The sequence below is a fragment of the Neoarius graeffei genome, chromosome 1 (genome assembly GCF_027579695.1).
Source record: "Neoarius graeffei isolate fNeoGra1 chromosome 1, fNeoGra1.pri, whole genome shotgun sequence".
Classification (NCBI taxonomy): Eukaryota; Metazoa; Chordata; class Actinopteri; order Siluriformes; family Ariidae; genus Neoarius; species Neoarius graeffei.
In genome coordinates, this window is record NC_083569.1 from 26895608 (window position 1) to 26912604 (window position 16997).

Sequence of the window (16997 nt, forward strand, 5' to 3'; positions counted from 1 at the left end):
ATTTCTGGTTTTTTTTGTAGGTTTTTTTTTTTTTTTAAAAACCCAAAGTCCATAGGGTTCATAGTGAGCCCAATCCCCCCCAAAAGTCCATGGGTATGGGTCCAAAAAAGGAAAAAAAGGTGTCCAAAAAAACGCAGTCCATTGACTCTTGGGAGTCAATGTGTTAGTGTGCTGCATGAGTGAGAAGTCCATGTATGTGCATAGCAATGAGTGTAGATGTGCTGTATAAGTGAAAGTCCATGTATGCATGTATGGGCTGGTGTGTGGGCACGCAATCAAAGTATGTAGGTTTGTCAGGATATGTGGGTGCGTGCAAAGACATGGAGCTCATAGCTCATGGGCTTGGCAGAATCAGCCAGACCTTTAAGCCGATTCCTCAGCTTCTAAGATCAAGCACAGCTTGTCGACCGGCCTCTGGATGATGCTGGTCTTAGTTTTCACCATGACGCTCTTCACAAGGCCCTTTGGCCCTGGCAAAGGTTTCAGCACCCTGCCCAAAGGCCAGGAGCTTCTTGGTGATGTTGGATCTACGATGACCACCACGTCGTTTTCTTTGAAGTTTCTTTTGGCACTAGTCCATTTCTGCCGCTGCTGCATCAGCATGAGGTATTCAGCTGTCCAGCGCTTCCAGAAGAGGTCGGCCAGGTATTGCACCTGCCTCCATCTCCTTCTGCTGTACCGATCATTTCTGTCGAAGACACCAGGGGGCAGCAGGGGTTTGGTGTTCAGCTGCAACAGGTGGTTGGGAGTCAGTGGGTCAAGGTCATTTGGGTCACTGGATACAGTTGTTATGGGTCTGTCGTTGAGGATGGACTCCACTTCACAGAGGGCTGTGTGCAGCATGTCATCATCAAGTGTCTGTTGCTTTAGGACTGACAGGAGTACCTTTTTCACCAGCTTGATGAGTCGCTCCCACACACCGCCAAAGTGTGCAGCAAAGGGAGGATTGAACAGCCATTTGATGTGGTGGGTCATCAGAGCATCATGGATTCTTTGGTGGTCTGACTGGTCTGCAGCAGCCTGTAATTCTTTCTGAGCACAAACAAAGTTAGTACCACAGTCAGTTCGAATGGTGAGCACTGGCCCTCTCCTGCAAAGGAAACGCCATATAGCATTAATGCAGGAGTCTGTGTTGAGCATACTCGCCACTTCCAGGTGAACAGCCCTGCTCGCCAGGCAGGTAAAAATAACACCCCATCTCTTCACAAGGGAATGGCCCCTTTTGACCTCAATAGGTCCGAAGTAGTCAATGCCTACATGAGAAAAGGGAGGTAAGTCTGGAGTGACTCGTTCCATTGGCAGGTCTGCCATCTTTTGGACTCCAACTCTGGCCTGTATTTTCCTACAAAACACATAAGACTTAATGACAGATCTTGCAGAGGAATTAGCAGAGGAAAGCCAAAACCTTTGCCTGAGCCTGGAGAGCATGTGGTTTCTTCCTGCATGTCCTACTTGGTGATGTATGTCACGCAGGATGAGTTTGGATACGTGCGAGTCTTTAGGAAGAATAATTGGGTTTTTTAGACTCACCGGCATGGACGATTGACTCAGCCTGCCCCCAGTTCTCAGGATGCCTTCCTCCAGTATTGGGTCTAGTTTCAATATGGAGCTGTCCGTGTTCACTGGCATGCCTTTTCTTAGGAGATGGAGCTCAGCATTGAAATAACATTGCTGTTCATAGCAAATTATTGCATTTTCTGCTTCGTCCAGATCATCCACATTTAAACATTGTTGCTCACCTTTAAGTTTGGATGTCATATTGTCTCCTTTTCTACTTCGGAGCAGAAGGATGCGTTTCAGCTTCAGCAGCCAGGCTACAGCCCTAAGGAGCTTCTTCCAGGATGAAAAGTACTAAATCAGGGAAGAAGTTGCATTAGTTTCCAGTTGGACACGACTGACAGTAACAATGGTTTTTACCTCTGCATCACAGGTGGGTATGTAGCTCAGATCCTCAGGTGTATCAGGCCACTCAGATTCCCCTCTTGAGAGGAAGTGAGGGCCATGGAGCCATCTAGTGGACATCAGCAGTGGTTCAATATGGAGTCCACGTGAGGCGTCATCTGCCGGATTGTCCTTTGTGCTGACATACCTCCACTGGTGTACCTGAGAAAGGCTATGTATTACTGTAATCCTGTTGGCAACATATGTGCGGAATCTTTTGGTTTTGTTGTGGATGTATTTCAGCATGGTTGTGCTGTCAGTCCAGAAAGTGGAGTCCTGCAAGTTCATATGCAGTTCTTTCTGAAGCATTTTGTCCACTTTCACTGCCAGTGTTGCAGCAGCAAGCTCCAGTCTGGGAATAGTCATCTGTTTAAGTGGCATGACTCTGGATTTTGCCATTACAGTATAAAGGCAATGTGAATGTCTCCACAGCTGTTCGTGAGACTGAGGTAAGTCACCATTCCATAACCTGCTTCACTGGCGTCACAGAAATGGTGTAACTGAACAGTCTTTGTTGGGCCGAAACCCTCAGGTTTTACGCACCTGTCCACTTCGAATCTGTGCAGCTGATTCAGTTCAGTCATCCATCTTTGCCACGTCTTGGAGAGTTCGTCTGGAATGCGTTCATCCCATTCACACTTTTCAATGCACAGTTTCTGCAGAATTTGCTTGGCTTTAAGAATGAAGGGTGCTAGGAAACCCAATGGGTCGTAGATGGAGCTCACGACAGAAAGGATAGCTCGCCTTGTGAGTGCTGTGGTCTTGTTGGCAACTTTAAAGGTGAGTGTGTCCTTCTGAATATTCCACTGGATTCCTAGGGCCCTTTCAAGAGGTGTTTTTTCTCTGTCCAGATCAAGCTGTTTCACAAGCGTGGCTCTGTGACTCTCAGGTATTGTGGCAAGGACTTCACAGCTATTGCTCACCCACTTGTTCAGGGTGAATCCTCCGAGGGTGCATGCTTCCCTGAGGTCCTGCATAAGCTGTATTGCCTCTGCCACAGAAGCCATGGACTGGAGACAATCATCTACATAAAAACTGTGCTTGATTGTGTCGTGTTTTTGCACTGAACTGCTCTGCGTTGTCAACTGCTGTTTGTTTCAGGGCAAAGTTGGCGATGCTTGGTGATGACACAGCACTGAAGAGATGAACCTTCATCCTGTATACTTCCAATGGCTTGCTCGTGTCCCCCTGTGGCCACCAGAGGAATCGGAGAAAGTCACGGTGATGTTTCTGTACACGATCTTGGTAGTACATCGCTTCAATGTCAGCCATTACAGCAATCCTCTCTGCTCTGAATCTCAACAGAACACCCAGCAGTGGGTTCACCAGGTCCGGACCCTGAAGAAGTTCTGTATTCAGTGATTTGCCCTTGAAAGAAGCAGAACAGTCAAATACAACTCGCAGCTTGCCTTTCTGCTTGTGGTACACGTCGTGATGTGGCAAGTACCAGGTCATGCCGTCATTTCTTTGCACCTGGCTGGCTGGCACCATTTCTGCATAGGCTTTGCTGAGCACATCCTCCATGAATGTTTTGTACTCGTTTGCATAAGCAGAATCCCTTTTGAATCTTCTTGACAGACTCACTGTTCGTTGTGCCGCCATCTGCTGGTTATCAGGCAAAGTGACATGTTCATCACGAAAAGGTAAAGGCAAGTAATAGTGGTTATTTTTGAGCATGACTGACCTTGTTGTCACATCTATGAATCTTTTGTCCTCAACAGACATCTCATTTTTCTCCTCAGATTCTTTTCCAGGGAAATCGTGGTTGTACTGCCTCATGAGCATATCCTTGATGTTCTCCAATGAGATTTGATTGACTGTGACGGACTGTTTTCCACTTCTTTCCACAGCAGAGCAAGAACTGAGTGGACCATTCACCACCCATCCAAGTAGTGTCTTGACTGCGTATGGTCCATTGTTTTGGCTATTTAGGACTTCCCATGGTTCCTTTGCCTTAGATACATCCATGCCAATCAGTAGTTCTACATCAGCATTAATGCTGTCCAGTGTTATGCCACTTAGGTATGGCCATCTCTTGAGGTCGTCAGGTGTAACCAAGTGGTCTTTTGACACAGGGATTTTGGCTTGCGTGTACACTGTGGGTAACTGAATGAACACACTGCCATCAATGTTGCCCACTTCCAGTCCTGTGAGCTCATGACACCTCACCATCTGCTCCTGTCCCATTGTTCTCAGTGCGACCTTAGTCCTGCGCCCGTTGACGTTGAGTTGGCGCATGATGTTGTCAGAACAGAAGGTTGCTGAGCTGCCTGGGTCAAGGAACGCATAGGTCTTGATGGTTTTAGACCCCTTGGCTGCCTTGACTTGTACTGGCACAATAGCCAATACACAGTGACTGGCCCCTGTAGCATAACTAGCTGAGATCAGCGCACTGTTGACAGATGTTTGTGTCTTGACAGCCTCCACACTGTTGATGTGTAGTAGGGTGGGGTGATTGCACTTACACAGGTCACATATGGCTCTTTTCACACAGTTTTTGCTGAGATGGCCTTTCTTTAAACACCCAAAGCAGTGCCCATTTTTCTTTAGGTGGTCCAATTTTTGTTCATGTGTCTGTACTTTTAGGTTTTCACAGTCAGAGATGGCATGCTTACCCGAGCAGAAGCTACATGATGATGAACTTGAAACACAATTGGTGGTTTGCTGTGTTTTAGCTGACTGAACCACCTGAGCATCAGCTGGCGCGACAGAGGTTGCAAAGCTGCTACCACCTTTCAGAGTCTTTGTGCTCGGTTTGGCCTTTGAGACTGGTTTAGAGGCTGAAGCATCTCTGATGTCACCAAAGACTGGGTGGAGCAAGATATTCGCTTGGCGATCTAAGAACTCCACGAGGTGGTGGAATTTAATTCGAGTGTTGTTCTGCTGGGATGTTTCGTATACTGCAGTTCGCCAGCGTTCACGCAGTTTGTAGGGCAATTTGGAGACCAGAAGCTTTAGATTGGATGCCACATTCAGTTCATCTAAATGGTCCAAATTTTGCATGGCATTAAGGCATTCCCTTAAATACAGTGCATATTCAAGCGGAGCCTTTCCATCATCAGGTTTTAAAAGTGCCCAATTAAGAGCCTTGTTCAGGTATGCATTTGCAATTTTTGTTTCATTCCTGAAATGTTTTTTCAGTAGCCTTTTTGCCTCATCATAGCCCTGGCGGGCAACCATATGCATGCAGCTTCGCACAATATTTTTGGCTGGACCGTCAGTGTACTGCTGCAGGAAATACAGTCTATCTCGAAAATCATCTGTATTTTTCTCAATTGAGTGTTCAAAAGCCAGAATGAAAGGTTGGAATGACAAAGGATCACCACTAAAAACAAGCACATCTCTTTTGGGTAGGAATGAAAGATTTTGTTGCCTCACCACAATTTCAGTAAGCTCCCTCTGTCTATGCAGCAGCTCCGTGTCTGTAGAACTGGTGTTCGTTACTCCCTGTGGTGTCCGTTGGTTCCTGGTGGCAGCTCCAGTATCCATGGAGCTGCTGTGTAGTTGACATACCGCCCGTTGAAGCGGTGTTTTTGGAACAGTTGCCACAGGTGCAAATTCAAGGGCAGACACGTCCGGCGGAGTTGGCTCCACGGGCTGTGCTTTGCTGGATTCCAAATATGCATTCATTGCATCCTCTTGTTCCTCACTGTCACTGAGCGCCTTCAGTTTAGCGTTTGTCTCTGCCATCTGCATTTGTAGCTCCAAGCTCTCGCGCTTAGATTTAAGAGCCATCTCCTCCATTTGCAGCGCGTGCAGTGCTGGCAGCGCCTTACTACACGCCTCTAACACTACGTTCACACTGCAAGGCTTAATACTCAATTCCGATTTTTTTGTGAAATCCGATTTCTTTGTGAGGTCGTTCACATTAACAAATATATGCGACTTGTATGTGATCCTCAGTATGAACGAAAAGCGACCTAAAAGTGTTCCGCATGTGCATTGCAGGATACGACGATGTCACACGCAGTGAGCATGGCCAGTGTTTACGGAAGTAATCTAAAGTTTCCTGTGTATGACAGTAGCCAGCATGGAGTACCTGGCGATGATGCAGTTGTTGTTGCGACGGAGCCAGAACATGCACAATAGCCTGATGTTAAGGAGGAGGTTGAGAAGGAAGAGGGCAAGGGTTTTGGCTCAGGCGTTCTGCGGGGTAGTGACTGCAACCTCCGTTCAAAGGAACATGTGGGTGCGGAGTCGTATTGATGTCATGCGCCATGTTGTTGTAACTTTTTTTGAGAGACCCACCGCCTACTTCAGCGCAGAATAATGATGTTTGTGGCTTGTTGATGACGTGCAAGTCGGATGAATGTGACCTGGCGGTTCAGACTGAAGTCGCATATGAAAAGATCGGATAGGAATCGAAATTAGGACCACATATCCAAACGGCCTGGGTCGGATTTGAAAAAATCGGATCTGTGTCGTTCATATTGTCAATAAAAGATCAGATACAGGTCACATATGGGCGAAAAAATAGGATTTGAGTCACTTCAGCCTGCAGTGTGAACGTAGTGTAATGCTGCCTTCTCGGCTAATGCCATTTTTCCTGCCGATGAAGTTCTGGATGTTTTAGAGGTCTTAGAAGGAACCGAAATACTGTCTTCTGGCCTGACTAGCGACTGCAATTTTCGCTGCTCGTTCTTCCATGAATCAACTTCTTTGAGGAAGTGCTGGATGTCCTGCATCTTGGTTTCAAACCAGTCATTTTCACTTTCCAACTCCTCATCGTCCATCATTGATTGCACTAATTTGTGCACGGCTTTAAAGCCTTCAATGCTTAAGAGCAATGTCCTTACATTATCATCTACATGTGCCACATCAACATTTTGCGCAAGCAATGTCCGTATCTCATTAATTCGTCTTGTGCAGACGCTCAATTTCCCTCTGCGTGAGGCGATTCGGGTTTCTAACATATCGGCTGGATCTTCTGCCATCTCACTCTCTTTGTCTGACATTGTGATTAGTTTGTACAGTTCACAATCACTGCAATTTAGTCCTTTTCATGTTTGGAGTTATTCAAGTGGCTATAAACACTTCCAAGAGAAATGCGACTCACCCGGTTTGCTTCGTTGCTTTCTTTTGCGCTTTCTTAAGCTCCACAGGAAAGCATCAATTTAATGTCCAACCACTGATAAATCCTCACGTAATTCGAATTATTTCAAAGCAGTCCTTTGTTACTGTCGGGGCTTCGGAGTTTTCAGACTTTTGTTATGGCGTTTTTCAGAACGCCAAGTGAGGATGGAGCAAGTGGTTCCCAACACGCAGTCAAGCACTCACGGAAAAGATGAAGTAAAGTCGGTGTTGTTTTTTATTCCATCCAGTCCGGTTCTCTTTCCAGTTGCAAACAAAGAAAGTAAAGTAAAGTATTTCTAACAGTAATTACGTCTTGAGTTCCTGGGTTTCTGCGGTCTGAAAACTTTTCCTATCTACTGCCATCCTAGCAAACACAAGCCGGAAGCACTAATTAAATATCAGACTTCGCGCCATCGGCACGTCTATGGGGCGTGTCCGCAGTCATGTGGCAAGAAATCAGTTAAAGTTTCAGGTAGGCAGGTATACATCTGGTAAGTATAACTAACAAAATAAGTTATATACCTAAATAAAAATGCATTGAGTAACTATATGGCAACATGTTTTACAAACCTAAGTTGAATATAAATATGGCTCCAACAAACCCAATGCCAACCCCCAGTGGCGCCAACTTCCGGTCAACATTAGAGTCACAATATTTTGCCCCGTTGTGTTCCACCAAAAGAGATCCATCATCTCTCCAAAGTCCAGACTTTTAAAATTTGAAGTTCAGAATTGTACTAACTCATGAATAATAATAATAATAATAATAATAATACATTCATTTGATTAAGTGCAAATATTGCATGTGATGATTAACTCATTCTACCAATTTGCAAATGTGTTTTAAGCGAATAACGCATTGACTGTCGGGAGGGTGTATGTTCCTTTCCCTCATAAACGGAAGAGAAACCCTGTCATACGGTGATTGCTACACTTTGATCTGCGCTGGTTTCTACGTTAGATTGATAAATGAAGGTTATTGTGTCATCCTCGTTAGTATAGTGGACAGTATCTCCGCCTGTCATGCGGAAGACCGGGGTTCGATTCCCTGATGGGGAGACTTTAAAAATTTATTAACTTGTGCAGCAGGGGGATGGAGTGGGTCACACTGTCGCCTCACAGCAAGAAGATTCTGGGTTTGAGCCCAGCGGCTGGTGGGGGCCTTTCTGTGTGGAGTTTGTGTGGAATCTCCCTGTGTCAGCTCTGGTTAACCCCACAGTTCAAAGACATGTAGTTCAGTTAACATGGGCTGGTCTCAGGCTGAAGTGCCCTTGAGCGAGGTACTGAAAGGAGATGTGCAGAACCATGGCCTCACTTCTTGTTTTTAAATGCCTTGAGACCTCAAGAATGGCATAGGGATAGTTTTAAGCGGTAATACAGGTATATAGATTGAGGCACTGCCAAAAAGCCCATCTGTGTCTGGGTTGTAGAATTTTCTTATATCATAGCCAGCCTCTCTTGTTTTATTTCTTTACCGTTATAGTTACTATACTGTTTCCTTATGTTGTACAAAACAGACACAGAAAGAGAATAGCTCTGGCCTGATGAGTAGAGTCAGGGCACTGATTTTATTTACAAATTCGATTTCACCATTGCTGAGACAAGAATACAAAAAAAAAACATATTTGAAAAATAATATCATTTTGAAAACTAAATATAATACATTGAATCCGCTGCCCGGTACAAAACCCCGGGATAAAACCCCAGTGGGATTAGAACCTCCCGGGAACGGACTCCTCATCCGAATGCAGCACATGGAGCTCCGGGGATTCGAGCTTTAACTTTGAAAAGATGATCGAGGTTTTGTCAAAAAAAAAAAGTGCAGTTGAGGAAATATTTAAAACACTCAGCATCAGCATTATCAACATACTAATATTAAGAAACTGTGTTATGAAACTAGAAAGACCATTAAAGAGTTTTCTCGAGTTATAGTTTGTTTGCAAAAGATGAACATATTTTTTTAGAAGTGTGCACGTTTTGCATGAAGGTCTCAGGTCCTTATTACACGGTTATCAAAATGAATAATGCACATAATATAGTATGTTGAGACAGAATTAACTCCAGTGATCGGCCATCTGGCTGTATTTTTAGACAATTTCTGCAGGCTGGAATCTTTGGGCTTCTTTTCATCCAAAAGAGAAAGTAACTGGTTGCTGGTGAGCTGAAAGAAAATCAGATATGTAAATAAGCATACACTTCTTTAAATGATAAAATTACGCTTGTCAGTTAAAGGTAAGCGGTACAATGAAATTCATCATGGCAAGAAATCAGAAAACAACTCGATGGGTTTCTCACGACTCAGTTCTTGGGTTTCCTGTGGTGGCACAGAACCGAAACCATCAGAAAACAACTCGATGAGTTTCTTTATATATCCACACTCTATGCATATGGGGCTCTGCTAGCACTGGCCACGAGGCGGTGTGTATGACTGGTAATTACTAACACTGGCCACAAGGCGGAGTGTATGACTGGTAATTACTAACACTGGCCACTAGGCGGAGTGTATGACTGGTAATTACTAACCCTGGCCACTAGGCGGTGTGTATGACTGGTGTATGACTAGGCGGCGTGTATGACTGGTAATTACTAACACTGTCCACTAGGCGGTGTATATGACTGGTAATTACTAACACTGGCCACAAGGCGGAGTGTATGACTGGTAATTACTAACACTGGCCACTAGGCAGAGTGTCTCATCTCATTATCTCTAGCCGCTTTATCCTTCTACAGCAGGGGTGTCAAACCTGATCCATAAAGGGCCGTGTGGCTGCAGGTTTTCATTCCAGCCATGCAGCAGCACCCTGATTTGGCTTATTCAATCAACTCAAGGGTGGGTGTGGCTGCAAGTATTTGACTGTGTGAAGACAGTTCAGTTGATTGAATGAGCCAAGTCAGGTGTGCTGCTGCATGGCTGGAATGAAAACCTGCAGCCACAAGGCCCTTTATGGATCAGGTTTGACACCCCCTGTTCTACAGGGTCGCAGGCAAGCTGGAGCCTATCCCAACTGACTACGGGAGAAAGGCGGGGGACAAGTCACCAGGTCATCACAGGGCTGACACATAGACAACCATTCACACCTACGGTCAATTTAGAGTCACCAGTTAACCTAACCTGCATGTCTTTGGACTGTGGGGGGAAACCGGAGCACCCGGAGGAAACCCACGCGGACACGGGGAGAACATGCAAACTCCACACAGAAAGGCCCTTGCCAGCCCCGGGACTCGAACCCAGGACCTTCTTGCTGTGAGGCGACAGCGCTAACCACTACACCACCGTGCCGCCTAGGCGGAGTGTATGACTGGTAATTACTAACATTGGCCACTAGGCGGTGTATATGACTGGTAATTACTAACACTGGCCACTAGGCGGTGTGTATGACTGCTAATTACTAACACTGGCCACTAGGTGGTGTGTATGATCTATTCCGATGCCATACTTGAGGTCTCAAGGCATTGAAAGGTGAGGCCATGGTTCTGTGTATCTCCTTTCAGTACCTTGCTCAAGGGCACTTCAGCCCAAGACCAGCCCATGTAAACTTCATGCCTTTAAACTGAGCCACCCACATTAGTAAATTTTTAAAGCCTCCCCATCAGGGAATTGAACCCGGGTCTTCCACGTAACAGGTGGAGATACTGTCCACTATACTAACAAGGATGATACAATAATTCTCATTTATCAATCTAATGTAGAAACCAGCGCAGGTCAAAGTGTAGAAATCACCGTATGACAGGGTTCATGTGTGATTCATGTAACGTTTGTATCTTGCCAATCACAGTGTAAGAATGATTGGGCATTGATAAATGTGGTGGGTGAAAACCATTGTCATTTAAATATCACAATCCTAAATATTATCGGTTTAGAGGCCTTGCTCCTTGACTTTACGGCATGGAGAGGCGTAATATGGTCAAGAAGAGAAACTTATGTGCCCTCAGAATAGAAGCTTTAAAATCACAAATCCAATGGAATAAATTATTTCTATTTGGCAGCCTGAACAGTAGCATCACAGGAAGGCAGGAAAAATGTGGTATGGAAATCACTTACTGCTGGGGTCAACAGCGTTCCTGTCAATAATCAAACTCCAGCTGATGTTTTCATATTTAATTTATAGGCCTACATCTGTGATATGTATAGCCAAGATACTGTATATAATAGTAGCCTACTATAGTAGCTTCCATCGTAAATCTTTACATGTAGGAGAAGAAAAAAAAAACGGTCAGGTCTCAAACAAGTCACGAAAAATTAAATGGTTGGAAAGTTTAGTTATTTTCTCATTTTAATGTTACAGGTTAATCAAAGTCAGGCACCACTGGTGTTCAGCCTTTGGCTAAACAAACCAGCCTGAAGCCACCCCACAGAGCCAGGAAATAGTGAGCTGTGTGAGAGAGAAGGTGATGAAAGTGACTGAATAGCTACTTATCACTCTCCAATAAAACAAATAAAAATTAATAAATAAAAAATCCTGGCAATGCAAAAATACCCTCTCATACCTTATGGATGTGCAGAGGTCTTCTCACAGCCAGATGTGTCATTGCCAATATCTGATTACTGGCAAGATTCTTCTTTAAATAGTTTAGATGCTTATTCATTCATCTTTCACATATTTGTATCTGAAGAATCAAACTTACATTGTCTTGCAAAAGTATTCATCTCCCTTTGTATTTGTCCTGTTTTGTCGCATTACAAGCTGGAATTAAAATGAATTTTTGAGGGGTTAGCACCATTTGATTTACACAACATGCCTCCCACTTTAAAGGTGAAAATTGTTGTTTTATTGTGACACTAACAAGAATTAAGATGAAAAAACAGATATCTGGAGTAAAGGCACATGTAGAGGCACCACTAAAACACATAATTAAAATATTCATTTATGTACTTATCAGAGTATATTGTTCTCTCCCTCCATCCATTTTCTATACTGCATTTCCATTGTAGGTCATCAGTGAGCTGGAGCCAATCCGAGCTGACCATGATCGAGAAGCTGGGTACACCCTGGACTTGATTTTTTTGGCCATCATGGGAAATGCCATGTGTGGCGCAAACCCAACACCCTGAGAACACCATTCCTACAGTGAAGCATGGTGGCGGCAGCATCATGCTGTGGGGATATTTTTTTCATCTGCAGGGACAGGAAAGCTGGTCAGGACTGAAGGAAAGATGGATGACACCAAATACAGGACAGTTCTGGAGGAATACCTGTTTTAGTCAGCCAGAGGTTGGCAGAAGAGAGGGAGGACAGAGCTGAGTGATGAGTAGGCAAAAGGGAATATCAAAAATATTTCAATTTAAAATAAACACTCAAAATTATCCTTTCATAGTACATGATATTATTATTGCAAAAACAAAGCACATAAAACAGGTAAACGTGACAAAACAGATCAAAAGCTTACCTGCATCCCTCCACAATTGGATGGAAGGCTGCCGTTATTTCCTGCATTACTCTGTTGGAGTCCCAGTCACAGCCAAATCCCAAGGCAGACTTTATGTGTCCATTTTCAAAAAGCCAAGCTTTCTTGACACACGTGCAGATGTATAGTCTGGCAGAAGAATTACCTCTTTGGTGAAAGACTGAGCCACAGGACGTGAACAGTTTAATTGTGCCTGAAACCTGAGAAACATTAAAGAAAATCAAACTATATTCACTTACATTAAATATTCATGCATGTACTGTATAGTCACTTATCTTTTCTGTTTACAAAGAGCCACCTGCGTAAGCTGTGAATTTATTTTTTGAACTATTTACTTATTTTTGTGGTTAATAGTCAGCATTTGTCTTACCATGGTACACTATTACTGTGTTACAATACTTCATGATTTGCTGCAATGTTATTAAAAAAACAAAAAAATGTGTGATTAATACTGCACTCTCCAAGGTGCAGATCCATATTAGTGTGAAGACCTAAACAGACGAAGGTGTTCCAAAGGTGTTTGCTGATTTGAATAGCAGATTTGAACAAGTGACCCTTCATTTAAGACATGAACTTTGTCTCCTTTTCTCACTCTCTCCCTTTCTCTGTAACACACACATAATGCACAAATGATGCATCCGGTGTGTGTGTGTGTGTGTGTGTGTGAAAGAAAGAGAGAGAGAGAGAGAAAGAATGAATATTTTTAAATTTATGTATTTAAAAAACCCTCATTTTAGTCTTTCTGTTCTGTATGATCAGTGAACATTTATTCATGTGTTAAGGTTTTTCCCTTTGGTGAACACAAGATGGCGCAGTCAGTGATCACACAACCCTGCTTACATCCTCCAGAAATGTCCAACCCTGCTTACATCCTCCACTGGTGAATGTTTGCTCGTAGTGGCAAACTTCTCATTATTGCCAGAATGCTGCTGGAAGTTTGTCTCTAGTGGTGAACTTTGGCAAACTTGTGACAACATTTTTTTGGCAAACTAATTTGTTTGCTGCAAATCTGCCACAAACATTTTGCTTTTGTAATTTTGCCTGGTTACTCTGAGTCGCTACGCTCATTTACAGAGATGCTATTCTGATAAAACAACACAACTGTCCACTGAAGAGTAAACTGTAATTAGAATACATATTCATTGATTGTCATTCTTGTTTTTTGACAAAGTGAAGTACCTGTAGTTCTCTTCTGCTCTCTTGATGCTATCTTGAGTAAAGGAACGTTTTATTTTTCATATCTAACACCCTATAAACTAGTGTTGTTAGGGCTGAGTATTAAGGGGTTTAATGAATGTTAATTAACAAGCAGGGGCGTTTCTAGCTATTGAAAAGACCAGGGGCTCAGTCAAGCTTTCCTGGGGCTTGTATTTCTTTTAAAGGAGATTGGCATAGATAGATTGGGGAGGTTATATCTAACTTTACAAGAAATATCATCACCAACGCACATTCACAGGTTATATCATTGTGACAGTGTTTATGCTGGGACAAATCAAATCAAATCAAGTTTATTTGTACAGCGCTTTTAACAATAAACATTGTTGCAAAGCAGCTTTACAGAATTTGAACGACTTAAAACATGAGCTAATTTTATCCCTAATCTATCCCCAATGAGCAAGCCTGTGGCGATGGTGGCAAGGAAAAACTCCCTCAGACGACATGAGGAAGAAACCTCGAGAGGAACCAGACTCAAAAGGGAACCCATCCTCATTTGGGCAACAACAGACAGCCTGACTATAATATTAACAGTTTTAACAGGTATAACCCTCAACTGTCCTCATGGGGCCGTCCTTCACAGGAGTGGGGCGATAAAACTCCGACCAGACACAGGGCACCAGGATGGATCAAGCAGGTCCGAGGGGCAGAAGAGGCCAGCATCTCAATCCCAGGATCAACATGTAACTCAGAGGGACAGATGGGGGGGGAGAGAGAAAGAAAACACGTTGTTAGGTATGCCCTAAAAATGACAAGTATTAAATCTGTGTGGTAGGCTCGCAGAGACGAGAGTCTTTACATCAGGCATAACACACAACAATGGCATGTTAATATGGTAAAATATATCATGACCTGCTCTGGCTGGATGCTTGATTGGGTGATGGGAGCACACTCCTCAGCAATGATGAGATGCAGATGGGACCCTTAGGGCTGGCCAAGACAATTCAGTTACATTTCACCGGGTCTGGGACATGCGACAGAAAGTCTGATGGCCGATTCCCTGCAGGCTACGATAGCCAGTTGAGGTCTCCACCGTCTCCACCAAAAGATTTCCTGTTGACTCCATGTAACTCAGAGGGACAGATTTGGGGTGGGGGGGAGGGAAAGAAAACACAGGTGGTTAGGTATGCCCAATGTCACCTGAATAAGTAGGAACAGTATACATATTGCACTGAGTACAAGCAGGGACTCCGGCAACTAACTATGACAGCATAACTAAAAGGAGAGAGCCAGAAGGTAACACAAGCATGAGGGAGCCCCGGGACATAAAGCAGCCAGCCACTACACCATCAACAAACTCGAGTGAGCAAGCGAGTGGGGACTGACAGCATCCATACATCCCAGTTTACCAAAACACTCTATGTCTGAGGACCCTCCAGATCTACTCCTTTACCTCATAAACACCATTAACAAAAGGCTTGACTAAACAGATATGTTTTCAGCCTAGACTTAAATGCTGAGACTGTGTCTGATTCCCGAACATTACTTGGAAGGCTGTTCCATAACAGTGGGGCTTTGTAAGAAAAGGCTCTGCCCCCTGATGTAGCCTTCACTGTACGAGGTACCAGCAGATAGCCTGCACCTTTTGATCTAAGTAGGCATGGCGGGTCATAGAGGAGCTATGGTGCGAGACCATTTAGTGCTTTAAAGGTCAATAGTAGTATTTTATAATCAATACGAAATTTGATTGGGAGCCAATGCAGTGTGAATAAGACAGGCGTGATGTGGTCATATTTTCTAGTTCTAGTAAGGACTCTTGCTGCTGCATTTTGAACTAACTGGAGCTTGTTTATGCACTTATTGGAACATCCATACAGTAAGGCATTACAATAATCCAACCTGGAGGTAACGAAAGCATGGACTAGTTTTTCTGCATCATGCAATGACATTAAATTTCTTATCTTTGCAATATTTCTGAGATGAAAGAAAGCTATCCGGGTGATGTTATCAATGTGAGTTTCGAATGAAAGACTGGGGTCAATAATCACTCCGAGGTCTTTTACTGCTGCACGTGAAGAAACAGAAAGGCCATCCAGAGTCACTGTGTAATCAGAAAACTTACTTCTAGCTGTATGTGGTCCTAGCACAAGTACTTCAGTCTTGTCAGAGTTAAGCAGAAGGAAATTAATAAGCATCCAGTGTCTAATGTCCTTAAAGCATTCCTCAATTCTATTAAGCTGGTGTCTCTCATCAGGTTTTGCAGAGACATACAACTGTGTGTCATCAGCATAACAGTGGAAACTAATACAATGTTTACGAATAATATCGCCCAGAGGTAACATGTATAGAGAAAAAAGCAGTGGACCCAGGACAGAACCTTGTGGAACACCAAACTTTACCTCGGTACGTCTAGAAATATCACCATTTATATCAACATACTGATAACGATCAGTTAGATAAGACCTGAGCCAGGAGAGGACCATTCCCTTAACTCCCACAACATTTTCTAGTCTATCCAGAAGAATGGAATGATCAATGGTATCAAATGCTGCACTAAGGTCAAGCAACACAAGTAGCGAGACACAGCCCTGATCAGACGCCAACAGTAGGTTGTTTACTACTTTAACCAGTGCTGTCTCTGTGCTATGATGAGGTCTAAATCCTGACTGATACATTTCATGGATGTTATTCCTATGTAAATATGAGCATAACTCCTGTGCCACAGCTTTTTCAAGGATCTTGGAGATAAAGGGGAGGTTTGATATTGGCCGATAATTGGACAGCTGACAGGGATCAAGGTCAGGTTTTTTAATCAGGGGTTTGATAACTGCTAGTTTAAAGGATTTGGGTACATAGCCAATCATAAGAGAAGAATTTATTATATTTAGAAGCGGTTCAATTACTCCAGGCATTATCTGTTTGAATAGATGTGTCGGTAAGGGATCTAGTACGCAAGTTGAGGCTTTTGATGTAGAGATTAATGAAAGTAATTCAGTTTCTTTTAGGGGAGTAAAACATTCTAACTGATGATCTGATACAGTTATATTGTTAACTACAAGGTCACTTTCATTGTCTAACCTTAAATTAGTAGTTTGAATTTTTTGTCGGATATTCTCAATTTTGTCATTAAAAAAATTCGTGAAGTTGTTGCTACTACATACTGCAGGTGTGCATGTGTTGATAGTGGACTTATTCCTGGTTAATTTTGCTACAGTATTAAATAGGAATCTAGGATTATTTTTGTTATCTTCTATTAGGGAGGAGAAATATGTTGATCTCGCAGCACTAAGAGCTTTTCTATACTTCAGGAAGCTCTCCTTCCAAGCTAATTTGAACACTAATGAGGAAATGGAGACAGGCGCTACAATCCAAGGTGCACTTTTATTTCTAATGGTCAATTTTCAGGGCCACTACTTCAACTT

At 43.4% G+C, this 16997-nt stretch overlaps 1 non-coding gene across 1 annotated transcript; it reads left to right on the forward strand.

Moving 5' to 3' along the window:
• The first annotated feature begins 8001 nt into the window (after positions 1–8001).
• Positions 8002–8073, forward strand: trnad-guc (transfer RNA aspartic acid (anticodon GUC)). Its single transcript has one exon. It is a non-coding gene; the product is annotated as a tRNA-Asp (tRNA).
• Positions 8074–16997: the final 8924 nt, after the last annotated feature.